Below are 25,962 nucleotides of genomic sequence, written 5' to 3' on the forward strand. Positions count from 1 at the left end.
TTCCAGGAGTTTAATGATGGCTCAATTGATAAAAATATATATATAATGTAATCTATTATGTTAGTAACAGAAAAAGGAATGAGTATTTCTGATGTAAAGTTATAGTAAAATGGGACTTCTTACTATTTTTTGTATGTAATGAAAACATACGTGGCCGAAACTTGTGCAGCATGCTTAAAATGCAAACATTAGAGCCATTCCATTCTCATTACAAGTTAAGATTGTCTGCTCTCCCCATTATACCACAACTGATCCAATGTATAATAAAGTGCTCTAAATTAACAGGATAAAGCATAGATATTTGTTAATATTATTGGGAAAATTGTGAAAAATAAAAACAGGGAAACAAAAATTAAGGAGGATGCAAAGTCTTTTGTAAGTGTAACTCTTAAGCAGACAAAGGATGTCAAGGTGAAAAAAAATGAAACTATTCACATACACGGAAAACATAATCACATATTTATGTTAGTCTGGAGTAAACAAGAACTTTACAACTATGATGGAAATCATAGAAGAAAATCTGAAAGGAAATAAAGTCACCTTAAATTAAAAGAAAAATGAAAACTGGGTAAATATTTGTGACCAAGTATGACAGATGCAAGGTTGATATATTTTATTTAACATATTTTAAATTTAAGTTTTGAAGAGCTCTTACAAATCAACAAATAGATAAATACCCTTAAGGAGAACAGGCAGCTATAGAAAATGAAACACAAGTTGTCAGGAAACGAAACAATAATGACTTATCACTAATCTTATTAATGAAGCAACATTAGGTTTTGGAAAAGGTGACCGAGTGAATGAAAGATAATCAATGAGGGCAGTAGACAGAAAGGTAATTCAGATGCAGGTTCTGGAATAGGACTATTGGAGTTAAAACACTTCTCTTCCACTTTCTAACTGCTAATTTCAGCCTACCTCTCAGTACTCACAGCCAACATTTATAAACCAACAGGAGTGGCCTTTACTCCATCACTGGTTGAAGTACACATGAAAGACACACCCACATGAAACTCACAGAAGCCCATCTAAGCGTCGTATCTGGCTGTCCCACTATTTATCTGTATCTGTCACCAACCATTTATATCTTTCTTTCTAATTATATTTGTACATCTCTATGTTAAGAAAGCATAGGTAGGTGGAGAGAAAGAGAATTATGTTCAAAGATAGTGCAGTAGTTAAAGCTTGTATAATTTTAAGTCTCAATTTTTACAAGTAGTTAAGCCAAAATATATAACATCTATAATCAAATTAATAAAACTTAATTTTAAAAAAATGACAAAGAGTGTGGTGGAAGCAGTTTGCTGGCCAATGTATTCATTGTTCAGGCAATCGATACTCACTCCCACACTAGGTAAGCCCTGAAATCTCAGTGACTTAGGAAGATTAAAGTTTATTTTTTGCTCATGTCACAGCTAGATGTAGCCATACCATCTGGAACATATGGCCTCTAAGGTTGCCATAGCAAGGGAAGAAAGTACGTTGGAGGGTTACTTTGGACTTTTTAATGGCTTATATAACTTTTTGTCCCCATTCCTTTCATTAGAACTTAGCCATATAGCCTAACCTGACTGCAAAGGAGATTGGGAAATGTAGAGAAGCCCATGAAGATCTGGTGAGCATGATTGGTCTTGGTCTTTGAAAGAGTATGAATAGGACCAGGATCTTCAAGATGATACAGTTGCACTGTTAACTTTTTAGAACTATCTTCAGAGTTTGTTCCATTGTAGTAATCCCTCTGCAGTAATACGTTCATCTGGGAGTTGGTTGGAGAGTATCAAACTCACTCCACTCTTTTCATAAAAGGTTGTCAGTCTGGAATAATAATAGTAATAATAAAAGTAGTAGTACTAATAGTAGTAGTATTAGCAGTACTCAGAACAGATCTGCATTCTAGATCAGAGAATTAAAAAAAGAAAAGAAAAAGTATGCTTTCCCCACTCCCCCAATTTTTATTTGAATTCTACTTAGTTAACATATAGTGTAATATTGGTTTCAAAAAATTTGATTTCCAATTCTTACCTAAAGTTTAGTTGAAATAAAGAATATATGGAAATGGGTATGTGGGAGGTCTTGAAAATTTTATAATTCCTGGATTAAGCAAGATAAATATACATGCTCTGTAGATCCTCCATATTATTCCCTCCTCTACCCCTTCATTCCCTCTCTCTCTCTCTCTCCCTCCCTCCCTCCCTACCCCTCCAGACTGCTTTGAGAGGACTACACTTTGGTTTCATTCCTTGAGGGGTCCTAATGAAATCCATCAGTGCATTTGCAGTTGGGTTACTATGCACACTATCCCTCAGGGTCCATATATGGACCTCCAAGTGAGAAATTTCTTTCAATACTGAGTTGTAGGAAAAGCTTGGCTTATTTTGAAGGATGCTATATTGTATTCATTTAGTTATTTGTCTTCATACTTTCTCTTTTGCTTTGACACCCAGGAAATTCAGTCAAATTGTTGGTTCAACTAGTATAGCTAGGACATTAAAGGCTATAAATATGTACTGTACCACCCTCTCTCCCATGCTGATCTTTAATTTAGATTTATGTTTCTGAGTTCTGAATTTTTGTTTTTATTTCTGTTTTAGCATTGGGATATGTATTTTAAAGTCACCTTAAGTCCCATGAACTAAATTTGCTCTGGGGAATCAGTCAGCCCAAAAACTTCCAGGAATGATATTTGAAGAGATTTTTGATACTGGAAGTTGGGACACATTTGCTTTCAAGGCCAAATTTTACAGAAAAGTATCAATTTCTTGCACGTTCTTGCATGCATATTTTATTAAAGAGCAGGCTTAGAAGATAGGATGTTTATGGAAAGTAAAGAAAAATATGACAGCCAATTTAATAAGGAACAAAATAAATTATAGAGAGTCCTTTTAGGATTCACAAAAGGTTTTGCATTCTGTTCTAGAGGACATACTTCCTATCTCATTTATGTATTGCTTCACTAATGGGTGGGGAGATGAAGTACCTTGACTAGACTGTTAATATATCTATAAAGATAATATTCATGAGTGAATCAAGTCGGATTTGCCCATTTCTCAGAATATTGAATGTGATAGATAGAGCAGTATTAGATTATAGACTCTGACCTGGTTTCCAAGGCAACAACATTCATTACCTTATTATTTCCCAAGTTACCCAGTTTAACAGCCCTATCCCTTTTATCACACTTCCCCCTCATTAAACACTTACCAGATCCTTTTCTGTTGTTATGTAGGCAGTATAATAGCTTTCACAGCTGCTTGCTGAATGAAATGGAAACACACACACACACACACACACACACACACACACACACACACTCACACACATACACCAGAGTTTGGGAGTGTGTGTGGAAAGAGAAATTTCAGCAGTATTTCAGGATCAAAGGATGCAAGTGGCAGGTATGTGTTCTATATATATATATACACACACACAGTGCATCCTCTGGCACATTTTGTGCAGAAATATGCCCTGATTTGGTGCCCAGAGCTGCCTTGTGTGTCTATTTGATGGAGTCTGGGTTCTCCTGACAGTGTGACAGGCTATTAATCACATGTGACCAAAATAGCACACAGAGGAGGGCACTCCTCTTTCTTTTCTTCCCTGGGTGGTAATGGGTAATTTGTTGAAACTCCTTTTCTTTGCATCTGTTCTAGTTTCTTTGTCTTTTTGTCACCCTTTATCCTTACTAGAGGACTTCTCATTTAGAACTGTGAAATCGGTGTGTTGTCTTGGGTGGGTGAGGTCATGTGCACCAAGTCAGTGGATTAGAGACAATTTAAAAAAATAGATGCTTGTTTCACATCAACTTGTTTTCTCCTAAGACCCGTTGAGAAAATCATATGGCTTCATAATTATTATCCTAATGGCTTTGTCTTACTTAGGAGAATAAAACAGGTAATATTTAAGTTTTAAAACATTTTTAATGGCTGGGTCATGCTGCTAGTTAATAGTTATCTTTGTATGGCTTAGAGATACATAATACTAGCATACTTGTTACATTTTTACATGTTCTATTTGGAAGTGAGGTGATTATGTGCTGTTCTGTTGGAAATTTCTAATATGAGACAGTGAGACCTTAGGGTCAGAGTCTGCTGTCACTTGCCTTGCCTTGGACAGAAATGGCTTGGGTATTTGATGTGTCCAATCTTCTATCCATGATGTGGGATGACCAATAAAAAATGGAGTTGACTTTATGTTCTCTCTAGCCCAAGGACATAAGATTATGTTGACCTCACCAGTCACTGTGCCTGAGGTTGGAGTACCGATATCTGGAAACGAGTTTGTAGTTGGGAGGTTATGGAAGCAGGGGGCAAGATCAAAGCCAGGAGAGCAGAGTTCAACCTATTCTGAAGTAGGAGTTGGTAAATTTTTTCTATAAAAGGCCAAATAGGCTTTATAGGTAATATAGCTTCTATTGCAATTATTCAGTTCTATTGTGGTGCAGAAGCAGTCACAGATCATAGAGAAATGCACGGACATGGCTGTATTTACTGTAATGTGGGTTCAAACAAAAAGGATGACTTGATCAACAAATATTACAAGAAGAAAATGAGAAGAAATGATAAAAATTGGCAGGGCACCTGAGTGGCTCAGTCAGTTAAGTGTCTGACTCTCGGTTTCAGCTCAGGTCATGATCTTGGGGTCCTGGGATTGAGCCCCAAGTTGAGCTCTGTACTGAGTGTGGAGCCTGTTGGAGGATTTTCTCTCTCCCTCTTCCTCGCCCCCCAACCCCACACTCCCTCTCTCTCTCAAATAAATAAATCTTCAAATAAATGATAAAAATTGACAGGACAGGAGGGAGGAGTCAAGATGGCGGAGAAGTAGCAGGCTGAGACTACTTCGGGTAGCGGGAGATAAGCTAGATAGCTTATCTAAAGATTGCAAACACCTACAAATCCAACGGGAGATTGAAGAGAAGAAGAATAGCAATTCTAGAAACAGAAAATCAACCACTTTCTGAAAGGTAGGACTGGCGGAGAAGTGAATCCAAAGCGACGGGGGAGGGGCCGGCTCCTGGCAAGCGGCGGAGCAACGGAGCACAAAATCAGGACTTTTAAAAGTCTGTTCCACTGAGGGACATCACTCCAGAGGCTAAACCGGGGTGAAGCCCACGCGGGGTCAGCGTGGCCTCAGGTCCCGCAGGGTCACAGAAGGATCGGGGGTGTCTGAGTGTCGCAGAGCTTACAGGTATTAGAATGGGGAAGCCGGCTACAGAGACAGAGCCGAGGAGTGAGCTCTAAGTTCAGGGTTACCTTGAACCAGTCGCAGGGTTGGTCAGCTCGGAGCGCGGCCGGAGGCCAGGGTGATGGGAGTAATTGGGCGCTGTTCTCTGAGGGTGCACTGAGGAGTGGGGCCCCGGGCTCTTGGCTCCTCCGGGCCAGAGACCAGGAGGCTGCCATCTTCATTCCCATCCTCTGGAACTCTACGGAAAGCGCTCAGGGAACAAAAGCTCCCGAAAGCAAACCCGATCGGATTACTCAGCCCGGCCCCTGGTGAGGGCGGTGCAACTCCGCCTGGGGCAAAGACACTTGAGAATCACTACAACAGGCCCCTACCTCAGAAGATCAACAAGAAACCCAGCCAGGACCAAGTTTACCTACCAAGGAGTACAGTTTCAAGACCAAGGAGAGCAGCGGAATTCCAGAGGAGGAGAAAGCAAAGCACGGAACTCATGGCTTTCTCTCCATGATTCTTTAGCCTTGCAGTTAATTTAATTTTTTTTTCTTTTTCAATTTTTTTTCTCTTCTTCTGCTAAATATTTTTAACTTTTACCCTTTTCTTTTTTAACGTTTTTTAACTAGTTTATCTAATATATATATATATTTTTTTTCCTTTTTATATTTTTTCTTTATTGGTTTTCTTTTTTTAATTGTTTCTTTCTTTTTTTTTTTTTTTCTTTCTGAACCTCTTTTTATCCCCTTTCTCCCCCCTCACGATTTGGGATCTCTTCTGATTTGGCTAAAGCATATTTTCTTGGGGTTGTTGCCACCCTTTTAGTATTTTACTTGCTCCTTCATATACTCTTATTGGACAAAATGACAAGGTGGAAAAATTCACCAGAAAAAAAAGAACAAGAGGCAGTACCAAAGGCTAGGGACCTAATCAATACAGACATTGGTAATATGTCAGATCTAGAGTTCAGAATGACAATTCTCAAAGTTCTACCTGGGCTCGAAAAAGGCATGGAAGATATTAGAGAAACCCTCTCGGGAGATATAAAAGCCCTTTCTGGAGAAATAAAAGAACTAAAATCTAACCAAGTTGAAATCAAAAAATTAATGAGGTGCAATCAAAAATGGAGGCTCTCACTGCTAGGATAAATGAGGCAGAAGAAAGAATTAGTGATATAGAAGACCAAATGACAGAGAATAAAGAAGCTGAGCAAAAGAGGGACAAACAGCTACTGGACCACGAGGGGAGAATTCGAGAGATAAGTGACACCATAAGATGAAACAACATTAGAATAATTGGGATTCCAGAAGAAGAGGAAACAGAGAGGGGGGCAGAAGGTATATTGGAGAGAATTATTGGAGAGAATTTCCCCAATATGGCAAAGGGAACAAGCATCAAAATCCAGGAGGTTCAGAGAACCCCCCTCAAAATCAATAAGAATAGGTCCACACCCCGTCACCTAATAGTAAAATTTACAAGTCTTAGTGACAAAGAGAAGATTCTGAAAGCAGCCCGGGAAAAGAAGTCTGTAACATACAATGGTAAAAATATTAGATTGGCTGCAGACTTATCCACAGAGACCTGGCAGGCCAGAAAGAGCTGGCATGATATATTCAGAGTACTAAATGAGAAAAACATGCAGCCAAGAATACTATATCCAGCTAGGCTATCATTGAAAATAGAAGGAGAGATTAAAAGCTTCCAGGACAAACAAAAACTGAAAGAATTTGCAAACACCAAACCAGCTCTGCAGGAAATATTGAAAGGGGTCCTCTAAGCAAAGAGAGACCCTAAAAGTAGTAGATCAGAAAGGAACAGAAACAATATACAATAACAGTCACCTTACAGGCAATACAATGGCACTAAATTCATATCTCTCAATACTTACCCTGAATGTTATTGGGCTAAAAGCCCCAATCAAAAAACATAGGGTATCAGAATAGATAAAAAAACAAAACCCATCTATATGTTGCCACAAGAAACTCATCTTAAACCTGAAGACACCTCCAGATTTAAAGTGAGGGGGTGGAAAAGAATTTACCATGCTAATGGACATCAGAAGAAAGCAGGAGTGGCAATCCTTATATCAGATCAATTAGATTTTAAGCCAAATACTATAATAAGAGATGAGGAAGGACACTATATCATACTCAAAGGAACTGTCCAACAAGAAGATCTAACAATTTTAAATATCTATGCCCCTAATGTGGGAGCAGCCAACTATATAAACCAATTAATAAAATCAAAGAAACACATCGACAATAATACAATAATAGTAGGGGACTTTAACATTCCCCTCACTGAAATGGACAGATCATCCAAGCAAAAGATCAACAAGGAAATCAAGGCCTTAAATGACACACTGGACCAGGTGGACATCACAGATATATTCAGAACATTTCATCCCAAAGCAACAGAATACACATTCTTCTCTAGTGCACATGGAACATTCTCCAGAATAGATCTCATTCTCGGTCCTAAATCAGGTCTCAACCATTATCAAAAGATTGGAGTCATTCCCTCCATATTTCAGACCATAATGCTCTGAAGCTAGAACTCAATCACAAGAGGAAATTTGGAAAGAACCCAAATACATGGAGACTAAAGAGCATCCTTCTGAAGAATGAATGGGTCAACCAGGAAATTAAAGAAGAAGTGAAAAAATTCATGGAAACAAATGATAATGAAAACACAACGGTTCAAAATCTGTGGGACACAACAAAGGCAGTCCTGAGAGGAAAATATATAGCGGTACACGCCTTTCTCAAGAAACAAGAAAGGTCTCAGGTACACAACCTAACCCTACACCTAAAGGAGCTGGAGAAAGAACAAGAAAGAAACCCTAAACCCAGCAGGAGAAGAGAAATCATAAAGATCAGAGCAGAAATCAATGAAATAGAAACCAAAAAAACAGTAGAACAAATCAATGAAACTAGGAGCTGGTTCTTTGAAAGAATTAATAAGATTGATAAACCCCTGGCCAGACTTATCAAAAAGAAAAGAGAAAGGACCCAAAATAAATAAAATCATGAATGAAAGAGGAGGGATCACAACTAACACCAAAGAAATACAGACAATTATAAGAACATACTATGAGCAACTCTACGCCAACAAATTTGACAATCTGGAAGAAATGGATGCATTCCTAGAGACATATAAACTACCACAACTGAACCAGGAAGAAATAGAAAGCCTGAACAGACCCATAACCAGTAAGGAGATTGAAACGGTCATCAAAAATCTTCAAACAAACAAAAGCCCAGGGCCAGACGGCTTCCCGGGGGAATTCTACCAAACATTTAAAGAAGAACTAATTCCTATTCTCCTGAAACTGTTCCAAAAAATAGAAATGGAAGGAAAACTTCCAAACTCATTTTATGAGGCCAGCATCACCTTGATCCCAAAACCAGACAAGGATCCCATCAAAAAAGAGAACTACAGACCAATATCCTTGATGAACACAGATGCAAAAATTCTCGCCAAAATACTAGCCAATAGGATTCAACAGTACATTAAAAGGATTATTCACCATGACCAAGTGGGATTTATTCCAGGGCTGCAAGATTGGTTCAACATCCGCAAATCAATCAATGTGATACAACACATTAATAAAAGAAAGAACAAGAACCATATGATACTCTCCATAGATGCTGAAAAAGCATTTGACAAAGTACAGCATCCCTTCCTGATTAAAACTCTTCAAAGTGTAGGGATAGAGGGCACATACCTCAATATTATCAAAGCCATCTATGAAAAACCCACCGCAAATATCATTCTCAATGGAGAAAAACTGAAAGCTTTTCCGCTAAGGTCAGGAACACGGCAGGGATGTCCGTTATCACCACTGCTATTCAACATAGTACTAGAAGTCCTAGCCTCAGCAATCAGACAACAAAAGGAAATTAAAGGCATCCAAATCAGCAAAGAAGAAGTCAAACTATCACTCTTCGCAGATGATATGATACTATATGTGGAAAAGCCAAAAGACTCCACTCCAAAACTGCTAGAACTTGTACAGGAATTCAGTAAAGTGTCAGGATATAAAATCAATGCCCAGAAATCAGTTGCATTTCTCTACACCAACAACAAGACAGAAGAAAGAGAAATTAAGGAGTCCATCCCATTTACAATTGCACCCAAAACTATAAGATACCTAGGAATAAACCTAACCAAAGAGACTAAGAATCTATACACAGAAAACTATAAAGTACTCATGAAAGAAATTGAGGAAGACACAAAGAAATGGAAAAATGTTCCATGCTCCTGGGTTGGAAGAATAAATATTGTGAAAATGTCTATGCTACCTAAAGCAATCTACACATTTAATGCAATTCCTATCAAAGTAGCATCCATTTTTTTCAAAGAAATGGAACAAATAACCCTAAAATTTATATGGAACCAGAAAAGACCTCGAATAGCCAAAGCAATATTGAAAAAGAAAGCCAAAGTTGGTGGCATCACAATTCCGGACTTCAAGCTCTATTACAAAGCTGTCATCGTCAAGACAGCATGGTACTGGCACAAAAACAGACACATAGATCAATGGAACAGAATAGAGAGCCCAGAAATAGACCCTCAACTCTATGGTCAACTAATCTTCGACAAAGCAGGAAAGAATGTCCAATGGAAAAAAGACAGCCTCTTCAATAAATGGTGTTGTGAAATTGGACAGCCACATGCAGAAAAATGAAATTGGATCATTTCCTTACACCACACTCGAAAATAGACTCAAAATGGATGAAGGACCTTAATGTGAGAAAGGAATCCATCAAAATCCTTGAGGAGAACACAGGCAGCAACCTCTTCGACCTCAGCCGCAGCAACATCTTCCTAGGAACATCACCAAAGGCAAGGGAAGCAAGGGCAAAAATGAACTATTGGGATTTTATCAAGATCAAAAGCTTTTACACAGCAAAGGAAACAGTTAACAAAACCAAAAGACAACTGACAGAATGGGAGAAGATATTTGCAAATGACATATCAGATAAAGGGCTAGTGTCCAAAATCTATAAAGAACTTAGCAAACTCAACACCCAAAGAACAAATAAACCAATCAAGAAATGGGCAGAGGACATGAACAGACATTTCTGCAAAGAAGACATCCAGATGGCCAACAGACACATGAAAAAGTGCTCCATATCACTCGGCATCAGGGAACTACATATCAAAACCACAATGAGATATCACCTCACACCAGTCAGAATGGCTAAAATTAACAAGTCAAGAAATGACAGATCCTGGCGAGGATGCGGGGAGAGCGGAACCCTCCTACACTCTTGGTGGGAATGCAAGCTGGTGCAACCACTCTGGAAAACAGCATGGAGGTTCCTCAAAATGTTGAAAATAGAACTACCCTATGACCCAGCAATTGCACTACTGGGTATTTACCCTAAAGATACAAACGTAGTGATCCGAAGGGGCACGTGCACCCGAATGTTTATAGCAGCAATGTCTACAATAGCCAAACTATGGAAAGAACCTAGATGTCCATCAACGGACGAATGGATAAAGAAGATGTGGTATATATACACAATGGAATACTATGCAGCCATCAAAAGAAATGAAATCTTGCCATTTGCGACGACGTGGATGGAACTAGAGGGTATCATGCTTAGCGAAATAAGTCAATCGGAGAAAGACAACTATAATATGATCTCCCTGATATGAGGGAGAGGAGATGCAACATGGGGGGTTAAGGGGGTAGGAGAAGAGTAAATGAAACAAGATGGGATTGGGAGGGAGACAAACCATAAGTGACTCTTAATCTCACAAAACAAACTGAGGGTTGATGGGTGGGAGGGGGTTTGGGGGAGTGGGGTTATGGACATTGGGGAAGGTATGTGCTATGATGAGTGCTGTGAAGTGTGTAAACCTGGTGATTCACACACCTGTACCCCTGGGGATAAAAATATATTATATGTTTATTAAAAATAAAATTAAAAAAAATTGACAGGACACCTGGGTGGCTCAGTCAATTAAATGTCCAACTCTAGGTTTCAGCTCAGGTCATGATCTTGGGGTCCTGGGATTGAGCCCCACATTGGGCTCTGCACTGGATGTGGAATCTGCTGGAGGATTTTTCTCTTTCCTCTCCCTCATCCCCTCTCCCCACTCTCTTACACACACACACACACACACACACACACACACAGACACACACACACACACACACACACACACACATAAACACACACACTCTCTCTCTCTCCCTCTCTTTCTCTCACACTCTTTCTCTTAAATAAATACATCTTCAAATAAATGGTAAAAATGGACAATTGAGTGATACTCACTGTATGCTAATCACTCTCCTAAGTGCTCTACATGGGTTAACACATTGCATCCCGTGAGATAAGTACTAAATTATTGGCTGGGATACATGGTTATATAATGTCCCCAAGATCACACAGATAATGAATGGTAGAACTAGGATTCAAACCCAGGTTCTGGAATTCAAATCAGGTTTCAGAATGCAAACAAATTTCCAAAAATCCATGCTCTAAACTATCTTAGTTTATTTCTCTGCATTGTGGAGCTGGCAAATAAGAGGTGGTCAGGAGGAATTCTGGGGATGGAGTTCATAAGCTTACAGTAAACTTTTTATTGTTTTAGAGCATGTGTGAGGCTGCATTTGAAAGATCAGAGAGGGTTGGACAGGCCACACACTGACTACCCCTAGTATGAAACAACAGTTGGATGGAACTACAGAAAGAACGGTGGACAGGAGATCCTCACTATGGCATCAACTTTCTTTGCATGTGAAGTGTGTCATATACATAAAATAATGTATATAACGTATATGAGGTAGGTGTAACAATCAAACAGGAACCCAGTATCCCTCTTGGAAACAGATCATTTTTAAGACCATAAAAACAGCTTCCCAATTCCATTCCATTCAAGTTTCCCTCTAAAAAAGCCCATTTTCTCCATTTTAATTAATATTACTTAGTTTTATTTATAATATTATGATATAATGCATGTAAGCTCCATAGTATGTTATTTAGTTTTGTCATCTATAGGAGTGGAACAATACTACCTTGGTAACTTACTATCTTCTGTCAGCATCAAAACTCTGAGTTCATACATCTTGTTAAATCCAGTTGTGATTCATTTGTTTCCATTGCTCTATCATATTCCATTGAATGAGATGGAATTTATTTATTTATTCATCCTGTTATGGCCATTAGGTTTGCTTGAAGGGTCAGTTTGCTAAGGGTAATGCTACTGTAAACATTTTTATGTGTTTCGGATGATGGAGCACTAATGAAAAAATTTCTTTAGGAAATATTTTTATGATTTCTTGCTCATAAATTGTGAACATGCTTAACTTTAAGAGGTAATGCTGAGTTATTTTTCAAAGTGGTTGCACCAATTTACATGTCCGCCAGCAGCATCTGAGAGGTGGTGAGACTCTCCATCCTTGCCAACCCTTCATGTTGCTGGGCTGGTGGATGTGAAAGAGTATCTCAATGGAGTTTTAACTTGCATTCCCCTGAGAACATTTGAAATTTTTTTCAGGTTTTAATATTATTGCCTTAGAGTCTTCCTAAATACTATGGGTAAACACCAAATAGACTCTTTTTTTTTTTAAGATTTTATTTTATTTATTTGACAAACAGACATCACAAGTAGGCAGAGAGGCAGGCGGAGAGAGGGGGAAGCAGACTCCCCGCTGAGCAGAGAGCCCGGTGTGGGACTCGATCCCAGGACCCTGAGATCATGACCTGAGCTGAAGGCAGACGCTTAACCGACTGAGCCACCCAGGCACCCCCCAAAGAGACTCTTAACATAGAACCTCTCCATTGGGTCTTACTTGTCTCTCTCCTGCTGGCCTGGTTGGTGAATATGCACCAATCCACGCATAGAAATGTCCTGTCAGGATTCGGGTGGACAAATTTACGTCTCCACATCCATCAGCTTTCCATTCATTCTTCCGGATTTTAGAGGCAGGCTTATTCATATGGCCTTCCCACTGCAAACTGGCTGTGTGGGTCCTTAGGCAAAATTATTCCACTTCTTGGTAGTTGCTTTGACAATAAGATGAGCCCAATAGCACCTCCCTATGAAGTATATTGCCTGTTGATTCTGTTTTTCCTTGTTTTGTGGGGGCTCGAAGGCTGAGAAATACTTTCCAGGACCTTCTGGTTCAGATTATGCCACCACAAGGCATTCGTGCAAACTTGGGGCAGAGAGGAAGAGAAGCATTTTGCCTTCTGCCTTGGTGGTGACCATGCAAATGTAAAACCAGGCGTGACGGTTTGCAGTGGCTTCCGCATGAGCCTCAGTGTGATGTGCAGGTGAGGTCACCGGCAGGGGCTTCCTATGCTCTAAGTAGTTTCTGATCTCTTCAAAGCCAGAAGAGATTCTTACAGGTGTGGCTCTCCTGCCCTATGTTTAATGATCTCTGTATTAACTTCCTCTCTGCTGACGTACCTAGAATGGTTTCTGTGCTCCTGAGTGAACCATGACAGATGAGACTCTACCTTACGCTGCCTAACTACTTCAGGCTGTGTGAAGATTAAGTGAAATGGTTCATCCGGAGCATCTAGAATGAGCTGGGCACAGAGTGGGTTCTTTAAAGAAGAGGATCACCTCCCATGTTGGAATATGGAAATGGATGGAGATGGGTGAAGGACCTCACTTCACACACTAGGTTAGGAGGCTGTGGATAAAACTTTATATAAAACTGGGGTGCCTGGGTGGCTCAGTGGGTTAAGCCACTGCCTTCAGCTCAGGTCATGATCTCAGGGTCCTGGGATCAAGCCCCACATCGGGCTCTCTGCTCAGCAGGGAGCCTGCTTCCTCCTCTCTCTCTGCCTGCCTCTCTGCCTGCTTGCGATCTCTCTCTGTCAAATAAATAAATAAAAATCTTTAAAAAAAAAAACTTTACATAAAACTATCTCCATGACACCTGGGCCAGGGCTCTCATGCAGCTGCTAACACTGTGGGATCTGTGGTGAGACTCACACATGCCTGCCAGCCAGCTTTGTGTGCCGCTGGCCAGGCTGGGTCTCCACCAGGTATGCTGGAATGCCAGCATCCCTCCTCAGCTGTGATGATGACTTTCTTTATGGAGCTTATCAAAACATCCACGCCCAGAGTTATCCTGAGATCAAGGCCCCACTAATAATTGCCAGGAAATTTTCCAGACAACTTTCCAAGTTGAGTCGGGGTATAGAAATCACCTCCCTCCTCACTGTGGACGCTTCATCTGGAAGGTAACCGGTGCAGCTATGACCATCTGTTCATTTCTCCACGGGCTTCAAACAGTCTTCAAATAAACCACACCACGACTGGCTAAAAATCAGACATGCTGCCAGGCTTGAGCTCATTTCTGAAGCTCCTTTGCTACTCTGTGTTGGCATTTTCAGAGTCCTCCATGGACAACAGACAAGCTAGGCTGCAAGTCAAATTCTGCCTGACTTCAGGGGTCTTAATTTTTGTAACTATAGGAAGAAATGCTCCACTCAGAGGTGTCCTCCCCTTTCCCTCCCTCAGCACTATCTAAACAGATTTTGCTCTGCCCGTTCTCCCCAGGCTAAGATATGTGAATTAAGCAAAGCATGCCTTTGTTGGTCTCCTATCTCTCCTCTTTTTGGAGTCCCCTTCTTTTACACTTCAGAGACTCAGTGTTCTTGAGTTAATTTATATCACCGTATCCCCTTTCCAAGGGACATCTGCATGTTAAGGCCTAGTGCCCCCTGGTGTGGAAAGCTCTGCCAAATGTGTAATTGGCACTGTGGCCAGCAGTGGGTACAGGAATGAACCAGCTTTCCTGTTCTCAGGAAGCCTGGCAGAAAAGATATTCCCAGGCTTGGCTTGGGGAGGGGTGGGGGGTTGCAGGGAATCGTCTTAATGGGTGGTTTAGGCAAAGCAGGGAGGCAGGCAGTCTACACTGAAGGTGAACAGCAGACTTTCTGGTGAGATATCTGTGAGACTTTCCTGATTGCTGGGCATGTTGGCAGCAAATGTAGGGTTGCTCTGTCTGAGTCCAGGTGTGAGATGGCCTTGGCCTGCAGGAGCTGGGGGCTGGGCTTGGAGCACGGCGGGGACAGGGTCTAACTCCAGGAGACTACAAGAAGTGGAGCTGGGTCGGGGAGCCATTTGTGGCTAATCTCTTTGCTCTGGAACAAAGCAGGTTCCTCTTAGAACACCCACCATACTGACAGAGGGCACCAGGGGCCAGAGGCCTGTTGGTGTGTCTGTCTGCGTGTTTGCAGTTACAGAAAAGCATATTACCAGAGCCAGGTAGTGGGATTCCCCAGTGGCTCCCAGATTTCAGGCCAGGTAGCTCCACAGCCTCTAAACAGCTCTAAGACATACCAGAGACGTGTTGTTGAACATCTGTTTTGTCCCAGTGTTGCCCTGGATGTGCGACAGAATTCCTGCTGCAGGCCTCCTGGGGACACAAAGTGTGAACAATCACAGCAGAGAGGAGGGAGCCATGATTTCTTCTGGAACTGGCTGGGAAACAGGGCCCAGGGCATCTAGCAGGACAGAGATGTCAGGGGTTGGAGACCTGGTTTGAAGGCATTAGAATTGGGGAAGTAGTTTGGGTCCCCGACTAGTACACCCTGAATGGGATTTGGGCAGGGAGTTTGCTTGGGCAATGCCCTCAGTCAGCAGAGGAAGGGAATGGGGACGTCAGACAGGCCCAAGTGGAAATGCCAGTAAGGATACATCAATTAGCAGGTCTCTGCCATGGGTGACTGGAGCCCAGTCCTGAAGAGAGACTGTACAGAGCACACCCAGATTTCGTCTTGTGGTGAGTGAGGAAGCCGGGGTGTTTGTCTACCAGCTCTGACATGTTCAATGTTGAGGGCATTCTTAGGGCATTATCTCCCTGGCACCTCTGACATGTCCTGAGCCTGGCCTGAGCACACTCCCCTGACCAGCCATTGCAGGTGACCAAAGAGAGCTGAGAGGACATGAGAGGAAGTGGGGGCTGGCACCTTCTACTATGGCAGCTGATAGAAAAAATAGTGTGGGTCATGAAGCTCCTCGCTAAGAGGTGTTGGCCATGAAATGCTGTATACTCCAGGTCTCCTTTCACTTTTCCTCTCTTGCTTACTGTCTTCAATGGTGGGTGAAAGGGTCAGATTACCTAGAGCATCCTCCCTCTCATCTCGCTGATGACGCCTATGCTAGAATAAAGTCTGGTTTGTGTTAACTGGGGTATATGTGTGTGTAAATGTATGTGTTTATATGCATATAAATGCATGGGCATACGTGTGTTTGTACATCTTGTGTATTTACACATGTATCAGTTATGTAATTTCTCAGTAAAAATAAGCACTAACCAAGAAGAAAGAGGGTTTCATCCTGCGCCAGGGCCCTGCTCTTTCATTTGGTAACACTGGGCCCAGTTTACTTCTGTTCAGTACAAGTCAAGGGCAAATGAGGGCCGCTGTATCTTCTTTATTTTATCTCTAGAATTGGTGTTTATTGCTTAGTGTTTTGAGAATACCTCTTCTATGGGGTATTTACAAGGGGAACTAGTTAGACAGGTTTTCTTTCTTTTGTTTTCTTTCTTCCTTTTTTAAAGAGGCATCTCATTTCCTGGCAAAGTACCTGCAACTTTTCCTACTACATTTTGAGGCAGCAATGAAGGGTAGTCTGTTTTTTATACCAGGGAGGATATTGGAATTGTATTAAAAGGAATGGAATGCATTTGGCCTCTCCTTTCAAATCTCTTTGTGGTTTTCCTCATTTGTAAAATGGGGATGATGTTGTCAATCTGTAATGAGATCATGGGTCTGAGAAGACTTCTAGACTCTGAGGTTAGGCTGGCTTCAAGGAGAGACTCAGGGGTCCCCTGATTCCAGGAACATGCAAGAACTCTGTCCAGGGGGTGTGCTGGAGCAGGCACTCAGCAGGTTTACTCCAACAGACACAGAGCCCAAGGACACCCCAGTGCAAAGAAAAAGCACTTTGGAAGCAATCCAAATCAGCCTGTTGTGTGACCAAATCCTGTTCTAGAAAGAGGAGGAAAGAAGTAGGTCTGACAGAGGGTGGAAGATGCTGGCGAAGTTTGGAAGGCCCACTGCCAGTTGCCATTCTCATGGCCCTACAAACAGCATTCAGCTTCATCTGCATGCTGTTTCCTATGATAGCCATTATTCTTCTCATTCTAGAAAACCTGTAGCTTCAAGAACAACTTGCCTAATAGTGGTGGAGTAAGCATTTGAGGCCTGGTGTGTCTGACGCTCAAACCCCCCACTTCTTCTGTATGGTGCTGCAACAGTGGTCACTGGTATGGTGCTGCCTTTTGTCATGAAAGCAGAAAACTTAGGAGGCCTTATTTATTGCCTGAAGGTCACAACACCTGGCTCATGTATCTGGCAACACCCTGGGATACAGATTTTCTCCGGATGCCTGGCATCAGTTCAAGGACAGTATTATCCTAGCCCTGAAATCTTCTTCCTAACCTCAGGATTAGGTCCCACTCACTCTAGTGTCTCGCCCATGCCTCCCCCATGAATACTCTTCCCTGGACATGCCAAATTTGGTACAGTCTGTAAACTTGCCATGTTGTTTCATGCATCCGTGCGTCTGCCTGAAAATGCCCCCTCTTAATTTTTTCATTATCTTATTTTTACTTCCTTTCTAAGACCCATATCAATTGTCTCCTTTTCCATGAAACTTCCCTAGACCTGCTCAAACAGGATTTACAACTCCCTTCATTGTGCCACTGCCAAGCCTATGCCATAAACCAAACGTGTACTTGACTCATTGTAGTGCTGTTACTTTTCCATCTGTGGTGGAGACTGTTAATATTCAGCAAATATCTGGGTGTGCCTCTGGACTTCAGTTAGATTGGAGCCATGTGGCTGGGTTCTGCCCAATGTGTGCCACTTCTGGGCCTGCACTTGAAATCATCCCACATGACCCTCCCTCCATTTTTCTGACCCTGAAATTCATCATAACTACAGATTCTGTAACTGCAGCATAAAGGAAGGCCGCCTGTCCCACATCTGGATGTTATGTGAGCACAAAATAAACTTGCATTTAATTACTGAAGTGTTGGGTCTGTTGGGAAGTGGACATTAATTACTTTGATTAATATAGCAACTGTTATTCCTATTACTTATGAGTTCTTTGCAGATAAGGACCATGACATTCTTGACACCTAATGCAGTGGCTAAGGTGAGGGCATCGCATGGAAGGGCAGCTCCTCTACAGCTACAACTTGCAAGGAGCATGGCACATTTTCATCTTCACTGACAGTGGCATGAAGAGGTCCTTATGTGCCTGGGGCTTTGTCACCCAGGTAGGCCCCAAAGTGAGCCACTCAGGCATTGGCTGACAATTTTATCTGGTGTTTCTGCCTGAGTTTTTCTATTCCCTTCTTTGAAGGCTTTCTGTTGTAGCAAGATATTGGCAGAGCACTTGGCTTTTGTGTTCAAAGTTAAAATGTAATTATTCCTGCTCCATGTTCCTTCATTAACTCCATCGCTCTGGTTCTGTGAAGGAAAAAGGGGGCAGGTGGGCCTGTCTTCCCACTGAGGAACATTGTCTGACCACAAACCTGATGCTAGGCATATAGCACAGTGTTTGTCATTATTTTACAGATAGAATGAATGAGTTCCTGGATGTGTGGTTGAGTGTTCTCATGGAGTCCAAGTATCATAATTGACTTTGACTATATTTCATTTTGTATAAACACTGAGAGTTTCTCTAAAAATTTTAATTTGCTAGGGCAATGGCCAAAAGACAAGGATTGGAGAGAGAACCAACAGTCATGTCCACTATGTGTCAAGTGTTTTATAAATATAATTTGATTTCATCCCAGAGCAATCTTGGGGAGCTGTGAGTCCATTTGTCTGATGAAATAAAGAGATTCAGATAGGCTTGTTAAGTATGTGCAAAATCCCAAAGTTGGCACAAATCACAAACTGTCTAGCTGCTATGTCCCTATTCCTTCTTCTCTACCACGGCCTGTGATCTTACTTCTCAACCTCATTGAGCCTCATTTAACTGCATGTCATCTCAGGGCATAGCTTTGGCTTCTCATTTCCTGCTGACAAGGATGGGCATGTGTTATTTTCCTTCTCTGATCTTCATGTCCTCACTCATAGAAGGCTGCTCCTATGACTGAAGGGAAAGACCTGGACCACAGAGAAAACATTTTGTCTTTCTCCTTCCCTCTCCCTCCTCTCTCACTACAGCAGGGTCTGGTCACCTTAGGAATCTTCTACAGCTCTTCTGGATGGAAGGTGAGAAATGGGGGCTATATATTTTTCATTCCACTAGAACTGAAAAGAGTTATCTCAAGTTAACTGAAGCTCCACAGTGACTGGTTATCCAGGAGGTACTGGCTCCCTCCCACAACAGAGTCCTTACCTCTTGTCCTTGGAAAAAGAAAGTCTAAGTCTCTGGAATTTTATCTTGGAAGAACAGTTTAGGCTTCTTTAAGGTGCTGACACATTGCTGTGAAGAGTCATGTTGGTCCTGAAAAGAACCCATGTGAAGAAAAAAGGAGGTGGTAAGAACCTCTCCACACTGGGAGTGGGCTTTTACTTCCATACAGCTCCTCTCTGGCTTTCTGTCCACCAGATTCATGATTTTCCTATAGTCAAGATTTCTACTTGGCACGGTAGTGAAATAAAATAATAGGTTTTAGAGTCTAGATGACTTGAATTCCCACCCCAGCTCAGTCACTCCTTAGCTTCCTATTTGTATGTCTGATAAGTCACTTCACTTCTTTGGTCCCCGTTGCCTTACACGTATGCAACCAGTACTTTGAATAATCATGACACTTGGGATGTGATAAAAACGTGTCCCACTCCTTCTTTTTTGTCTTTGTCTTCATCTTCATTTTCTTTAGTCTCCCATTGTCCTTTAAACTTTATTCCTTGGAGAAAACTTTTCCCCTACCCCTTGATTAAAGTTCAGGAATCCCCATGACTTTTCTGTTTATTCTTAGGAAACCTATAGCTGCTTTAAGTCCTTTAAAGAACAAAAACAAAAGAAAAACTACAATTGTGCTATGGTGAGTGCTGTGAATCGTGTAAGACTGATGAATCGCAGACCTGCACCCCTGAAATAAATAATACATTATATGTTAATAAAAAAGGAGAAAGAAAAACTATAGTTGCAATTCTGTGGAAGAAAATATGCAGCCCTAGGCATTAATTGATATACTTCAGTCTTCATGCAAATGTGAGATTTCTCCCATCTAGCTAAGACTTGTATTTGCTGGCCACCTGCTTTTTGTGGAAGAGAATGTGATGGCTTGATTCCTCATTCCTGTATCAGCATTTACCCTTTCCCTAGCTTACACACATGTTTTTCCCCTTGCCTGGGTTCAAGTTGGTAGAGAGTCTAGGGGTTACAAGGAAGTTCTTATATAACTGACGAGGAGGGCTGTCCTTTCTGGCTCCTTGCTCTCCGATACTTGCCAGAGTTTATAGCCCACTTCCTCTCTCAAGGTCATGTTGATGAGCTATTTGGATGTTCTTTTTGCTTGGATTCCTCTTTTGCAAAATTTTTGACCTCCAAAAGATGATTTTTAGCTACCTGGCACTCATTTTCATTGATCACCTGCTGGGGTCCACTTACCCTTCTCGTTTTTGGACAGTATCTCTGGTAGGCAGAATCCTAGGATGACCCTCAATGATCTTCACCCTTCATAATTCCTTCCTCTTGAATGTGGGTGAGAATATGATGGGTATGACTTCTGTGATTATTACATGACACAGCAAAAGATATTTGCATATGTAGCTGATGTTACTTAATCAATTGACTTTTCTTAAGTACTGATTACTTAAAAAATCAGTCGACTCTGAGTTAATCAAAATGGAAATTATGTTGGCCTAACTTAATCACACATGTCCTTTAAATCTGGGTCAAGAGGTCAGAGACAGAGGAAGCCACAGACAACAAGTTAGAGAGGTTCTCCACTGCTGGCTTTTGAGATGGGTGAAGCCATGTGGTAAAGAATGTCGGGAGCCTCTAGTTGCTGGGAGTGGCCCCAGCTGACAACAGCAGGAAATGGGGCCTGAGTCCTAAGCAGCAAGAAACCAAGTTTGGCCAACAACCTGAATGGGCTGGAAGCAAATTCTTCCCCAGAGTCTCTGGAAATGAATGCAGCCCTCAATAGAGAACCCAGACACTTCATGCCTGAACTTTTGACCTACAGAATTGTGAGCTAATACATGGGCGATGTTTTAAGCCACCGAGTTTGTTATAACTTATTACACAGCTTTCGAAAACTAATACGGGTCCTAAGAGGAGCTATGCTGGCTTTTTTATGCAGGCCATATACCTTGGGCCTATGAAAAACATGCATATCTTTCCGCTGATAAAATCTGGGAATTCACACCTATCAAGGCACTCAACTTTAAAGGACACTAAATCAGCTTGCTGGATCATGCTTCCTGCACTCCATAATTTGAGGGACGAGGGTCATATTTCAGTCCACTGAGTTTCACAAACCCCAGGAAATACATATTAGACTGAGTGGTCCAGAAAAAGCCATTTCTCATCAGTGAACTTGAGTGCATGCTTGAGTGATGGAGGGAAACCAGTCTGTCAGTTTATTTTCTCAGGCCCTTTTAGGGACTTCCCCAAGAGGTCCCTGATTTTTCCCAGGGGTTAGGAAGGGCTAGTATGGCTAGCTCTATCAGGGCATAGACATTAAGGGGGGTTGAGGTCTTGACTTTTCCCCACTCTAAGTGTCTTTAGTAAATTCAGAAGTTTTCTCACAAACAGCCTGATCTTCTTTCTGTCTTCCCTTCCTGCCTGGGAACAATGACCCCCAAGTGGCTTGGAAATTGGCTGACAGTGAGGCATCCCCTGGTTAAACTCATGCTGATTCCCTGGTTGGTCTCAAATAATGCTCTTGGCAATCTAGGGACGTTTCCTGGGGTATTTAGAACATAGCTTTTCTGAAGTAATGGTTCTCAAACTCTGACCTGCATCAAAATCACAGGAAGGCTTATTGAAACAGAGATGACTGGACCCCACTCCCAGAGCTTCTGATTTAGTGGGTCTGGGACAGAGCCTGATAATTTATATTTCTAAGTTCCCAAGTTGCTGGTGCTGCTTGTCTGGAGACCACATTTTGAATATCATTGCTCTGAAGACGTATTTCTTATGAAATCCTCTTTTCTCTCCATATCTTCACCTCTCTTCACATCTGTGATTTCCTACCAGAGCCAGGCAATGTGGAAATGGTTCTCAAACATTCCTTCAAAAAAATCTAACATTTTTTCCTGGTATCTAACTTTGGCAGGCACACCTGTTGTATCTTGGTGACTTATTCAAAATTTAATTTTAACATCTTGTTTTATGTTAAAAAGCAGAAAACATTACTGTTCAGGGATGTTGTGATCACTAAATAACTTGCTGTATGCAGAATAGAAAGAAATGCATGTGGGTGTTCTCTACTGTGCTCCCTGGCCCTACCACTTGTTACAGATATTTTGGGTGGGATCTGAGAATTTAAAAACCAATTGAGGCACCAATTAAGAGAATTTTTTGAAAGAATTAGTCCTGGGGAGGTTAGATGATTGACTCCTTCGAGAAGGTGTTGAGGGGACATCAGGAGATATTTCAGTGAGGTCTCCATGGCACTTAGCCTGTGAAATAACCAACCTGATTCTGAGAAATGACTGCAAAGTTCTAAAAGTTCTTTTGGATTATGTATCATTCACTCCAAAAAAGTCTCCCAAGAGGTATGCTCAAAGAGTCCTAGTTAATGCTTGTGCTGCCCTTCTCTAAGCTCATACATAGGATTTTTACATGGCAGATGAAAATCAAACACTTAGCTGAGACCCCAGAAGCCATGACATGGTTTCAAGGCAGTCAGCCATCTGCAAAATGTCTAGAAAGGCAAGTGTGTGCCATCTTCTTTCTTTCTGGCTTCTAATTTATTGGCAGAGAAATGTTAAGTGGATTTTTTTAGAGAGTCACCATATTGCAGAAACAGATTGAAGCAAGATGGATCTGAGAGAATAAAGTTTGCTCTAGGATAGAATCGGGTCCTGAAAGGGAAGGCATATGGCTGATGTCACAGCCCATACAGCCTCCCTGAGTAAAGTGAAAGCTTCTTAATTGTGAACAGCCACAATACTAGCAATATTTATTGAACAATTACTTTGTGCTTGCTTTTTATGAATTGTTTTATTCAGTTTTTAACAAACCTATGATTTAATTACTGTAATCATTTCATTTTTTCCAAGTAAGGAGATGTAGGTAAACTTCCTAAGGTTGCACAGCTATTAAGTGGTAGCATCAGAATTTGAAATCATGGTCAGTCAGACTCCAAGTTATGGAAGACCTTAAAATGAGACTGGGCATTACTGTTCAGAAAAATTCACTAACCCTGTGTTATGGGTTTAATTATGTCCACCCCCAAATCCATATATTGAATCCCTAACCTCCAATGTGATGTATTTGAAGCAGAGCCTTTGAAAGAGGCAATTAAGTCAAATGAGGTCATAAGGATGGGGCCCTAATCCAATAGAATTGGTGTCCCTGGAAGAAGAGGAAGAGACACAAGTGGTGTGCGTACTCAGAGGAAAGGTCACGTGAGGACACAGTGAGAAGGTGGCCATCTACCCGCCAAGGAGAGAGGCCTCAGGAGAAACCAAACAAGTCAACACCTTGATTTTGGACTTGTAGCCTCCAGAACTGTGAGAAAAAATAAATTTCTGCTGTTGAAGCTACTCAGTCTGTGGTGTTTTGTTATGGCAGCCCTTGTGAACCAATACACCCTACCACCTTTAAGGGTAGAGTGTACTTTAGCATCCTTGATTTTGGGTTTCTTCATATGATTTACTTTGGTCAATGGAATGTTAGCAGACCTGATGAGAGTAGAGGCTTAAACAACAGATGGGTGTTTGGGCTTGCTGCCTTTTGCCAGTGCTTGTGCTGGGAAAAGATATCTTCCATTTAGCTGGTCCAAGGAGAATGAGAGACAGTGGAGTAGGGTCTTGCAGCTTAAAGCAAAGCCACTGGCTGAACTTGCTCTAAGTTGGGCAATACCAACCTGTCATAGTTTGAGCCAAGCTACCCTAACTCACCTCTATACTCATAACAGTACATAATAACTGTTTTAAGCCTTTGTGGTTTTTTTAGGCAGCACCACTGTAGTAATAGCTAGCTGATACATTAATCAAAGATCAGAATAGGGAACTCTACATAATTTCTGCACAACACTTTCTCTGGTCACTTATTAGGGGTAGACATAGAAGGATATTTGGAGAAAAGGTAGACAAATGGTTGCTCTAACAGTTTTCTCAACTTTCAAATTAAAAAGGATAAACAACATTCCTTTAAGAATATGTATAAGGTGGAATTGAACCAGTATTTTCTTCCAGAACAATATTTAAATGGAAAGAAAGAAAGAGACACACATACATAGAGACAGATAAAGGGAGAATGGGTTTTTTGGACTGAGTTATGCTGAGCTTAAATGTCCTGAGTTTGTCCTTAGCTATGGGTGATCTACCTCAAGTTCTACAACCTCATTGAACTTCAGCTTTTCCATCTGTAAAATGGGAATGCTAATTATATTATCCTTCCCACCCATATACAATTATTTATGCCCCCCCATGGGTTCTGCCTGCGTAATTGGAAAAGTCTGACTCAGGGCAGGTACTCTTTATTATACCTCTTTATAGTTAAGGAATCTTAAAGGGACAAGGTATGATAGGGAAGATTTGAGGGATTATTTTTGCTACCTGGGACATGGAGATATTTAGCTCAGAGGACATGATGAGGCTGCTTTCCTTTCTAGCTTGGGTTGATTTTGAAGTTTTAAATCCTAAGTTTGTGGCCCAGTGGAGAAAGATGTGGGTTCTCAAATCATCAGAGCTGAAAGAGCCTGAGGTATTATAGAATGTAGTTTTCTAATCCTTGAATAATGCATACATTCTACTTTGACAAGCTGGAGTCCTGATTAGTAGTTCAAATTCTAAGCTCCAGAATTTCCTTGTCCTGTGATCTGGAAGAGATACTTAGCCCATTTGAGTCTTTGTTTTCATTATCCATAAAAAAAGAGTAATAGTAGTGTGTGTCCTTTTGAGTGTAAAGTTGTCTATAATGAAAATCACATTAAACAAAGGAAGCTAAAGCTTATAGCACAGCATCAAGCCACAGATAAAAGCTCACAAATATGATCTTGAGATATTTAATTTATTGACCCCAGTCCCTTTCTTTTGCAGATAAGTAAACTGAGGCTCCCTGAGGTAAACTGACCTTTCCCAAAGTCACAAAGCTATAAAGTGCCAAAGTAGGACTATATAGGGGAAAATTTTGCAAGTGACAAATATCTAAAGAGGAGGCATCCCCACCTATTGAAATTTTAAGATGTAGACATAGTTTGGAGACCTAGGAGAGGGGGTTGAAATGATAAATTCTCATTAAAAATGATCAAGCATGTAACCTGTTATTTTACAAGAATACTCTCTAAAAGTACTAGCTTGGCTTAACCTGTTATACCACCAGTGACAGGAAGCTCATCACCTACAGTATCAGTGCATTCCATCTTGAACAACTTGTTAGAAAGCCTTTCCTGATGGTGTGCCTTAATGTAGCTTCTACTTCTGGAGCTGCACAGAATGAATCAAATGCTTTCTTCCCAGTGTAACCTTTAAATATTTGAAGACAGGTCTTGTGTCTCCTGCTTTCATTCTTCTGTCCACACATACATTTAGCAAGTATGTATTGGAACTACATATCAGGATTCTTTTAGTGTTAATAAATGGAAAACTCGGGGCACCTGGGTGGCTTGGTGTGTTGAGCCCCTGCCTTTGGCTCAGGTCATGATCTCAGGGTCTTGGGATCAAG

The sequence above is a fragment of the Enhydra lutris genome, unplaced genomic scaffold (genome assembly GCF_002288905.1).
Source record: "Enhydra lutris kenyoni isolate GAN:26980312 unplaced genomic scaffold, ASM228890v2 scaffoldscaffold66, whole genome shotgun sequence".
Classification (NCBI taxonomy): Eukaryota; Metazoa; Chordata; class Mammalia; order Carnivora; family Mustelidae; genus Enhydra; species Enhydra lutris.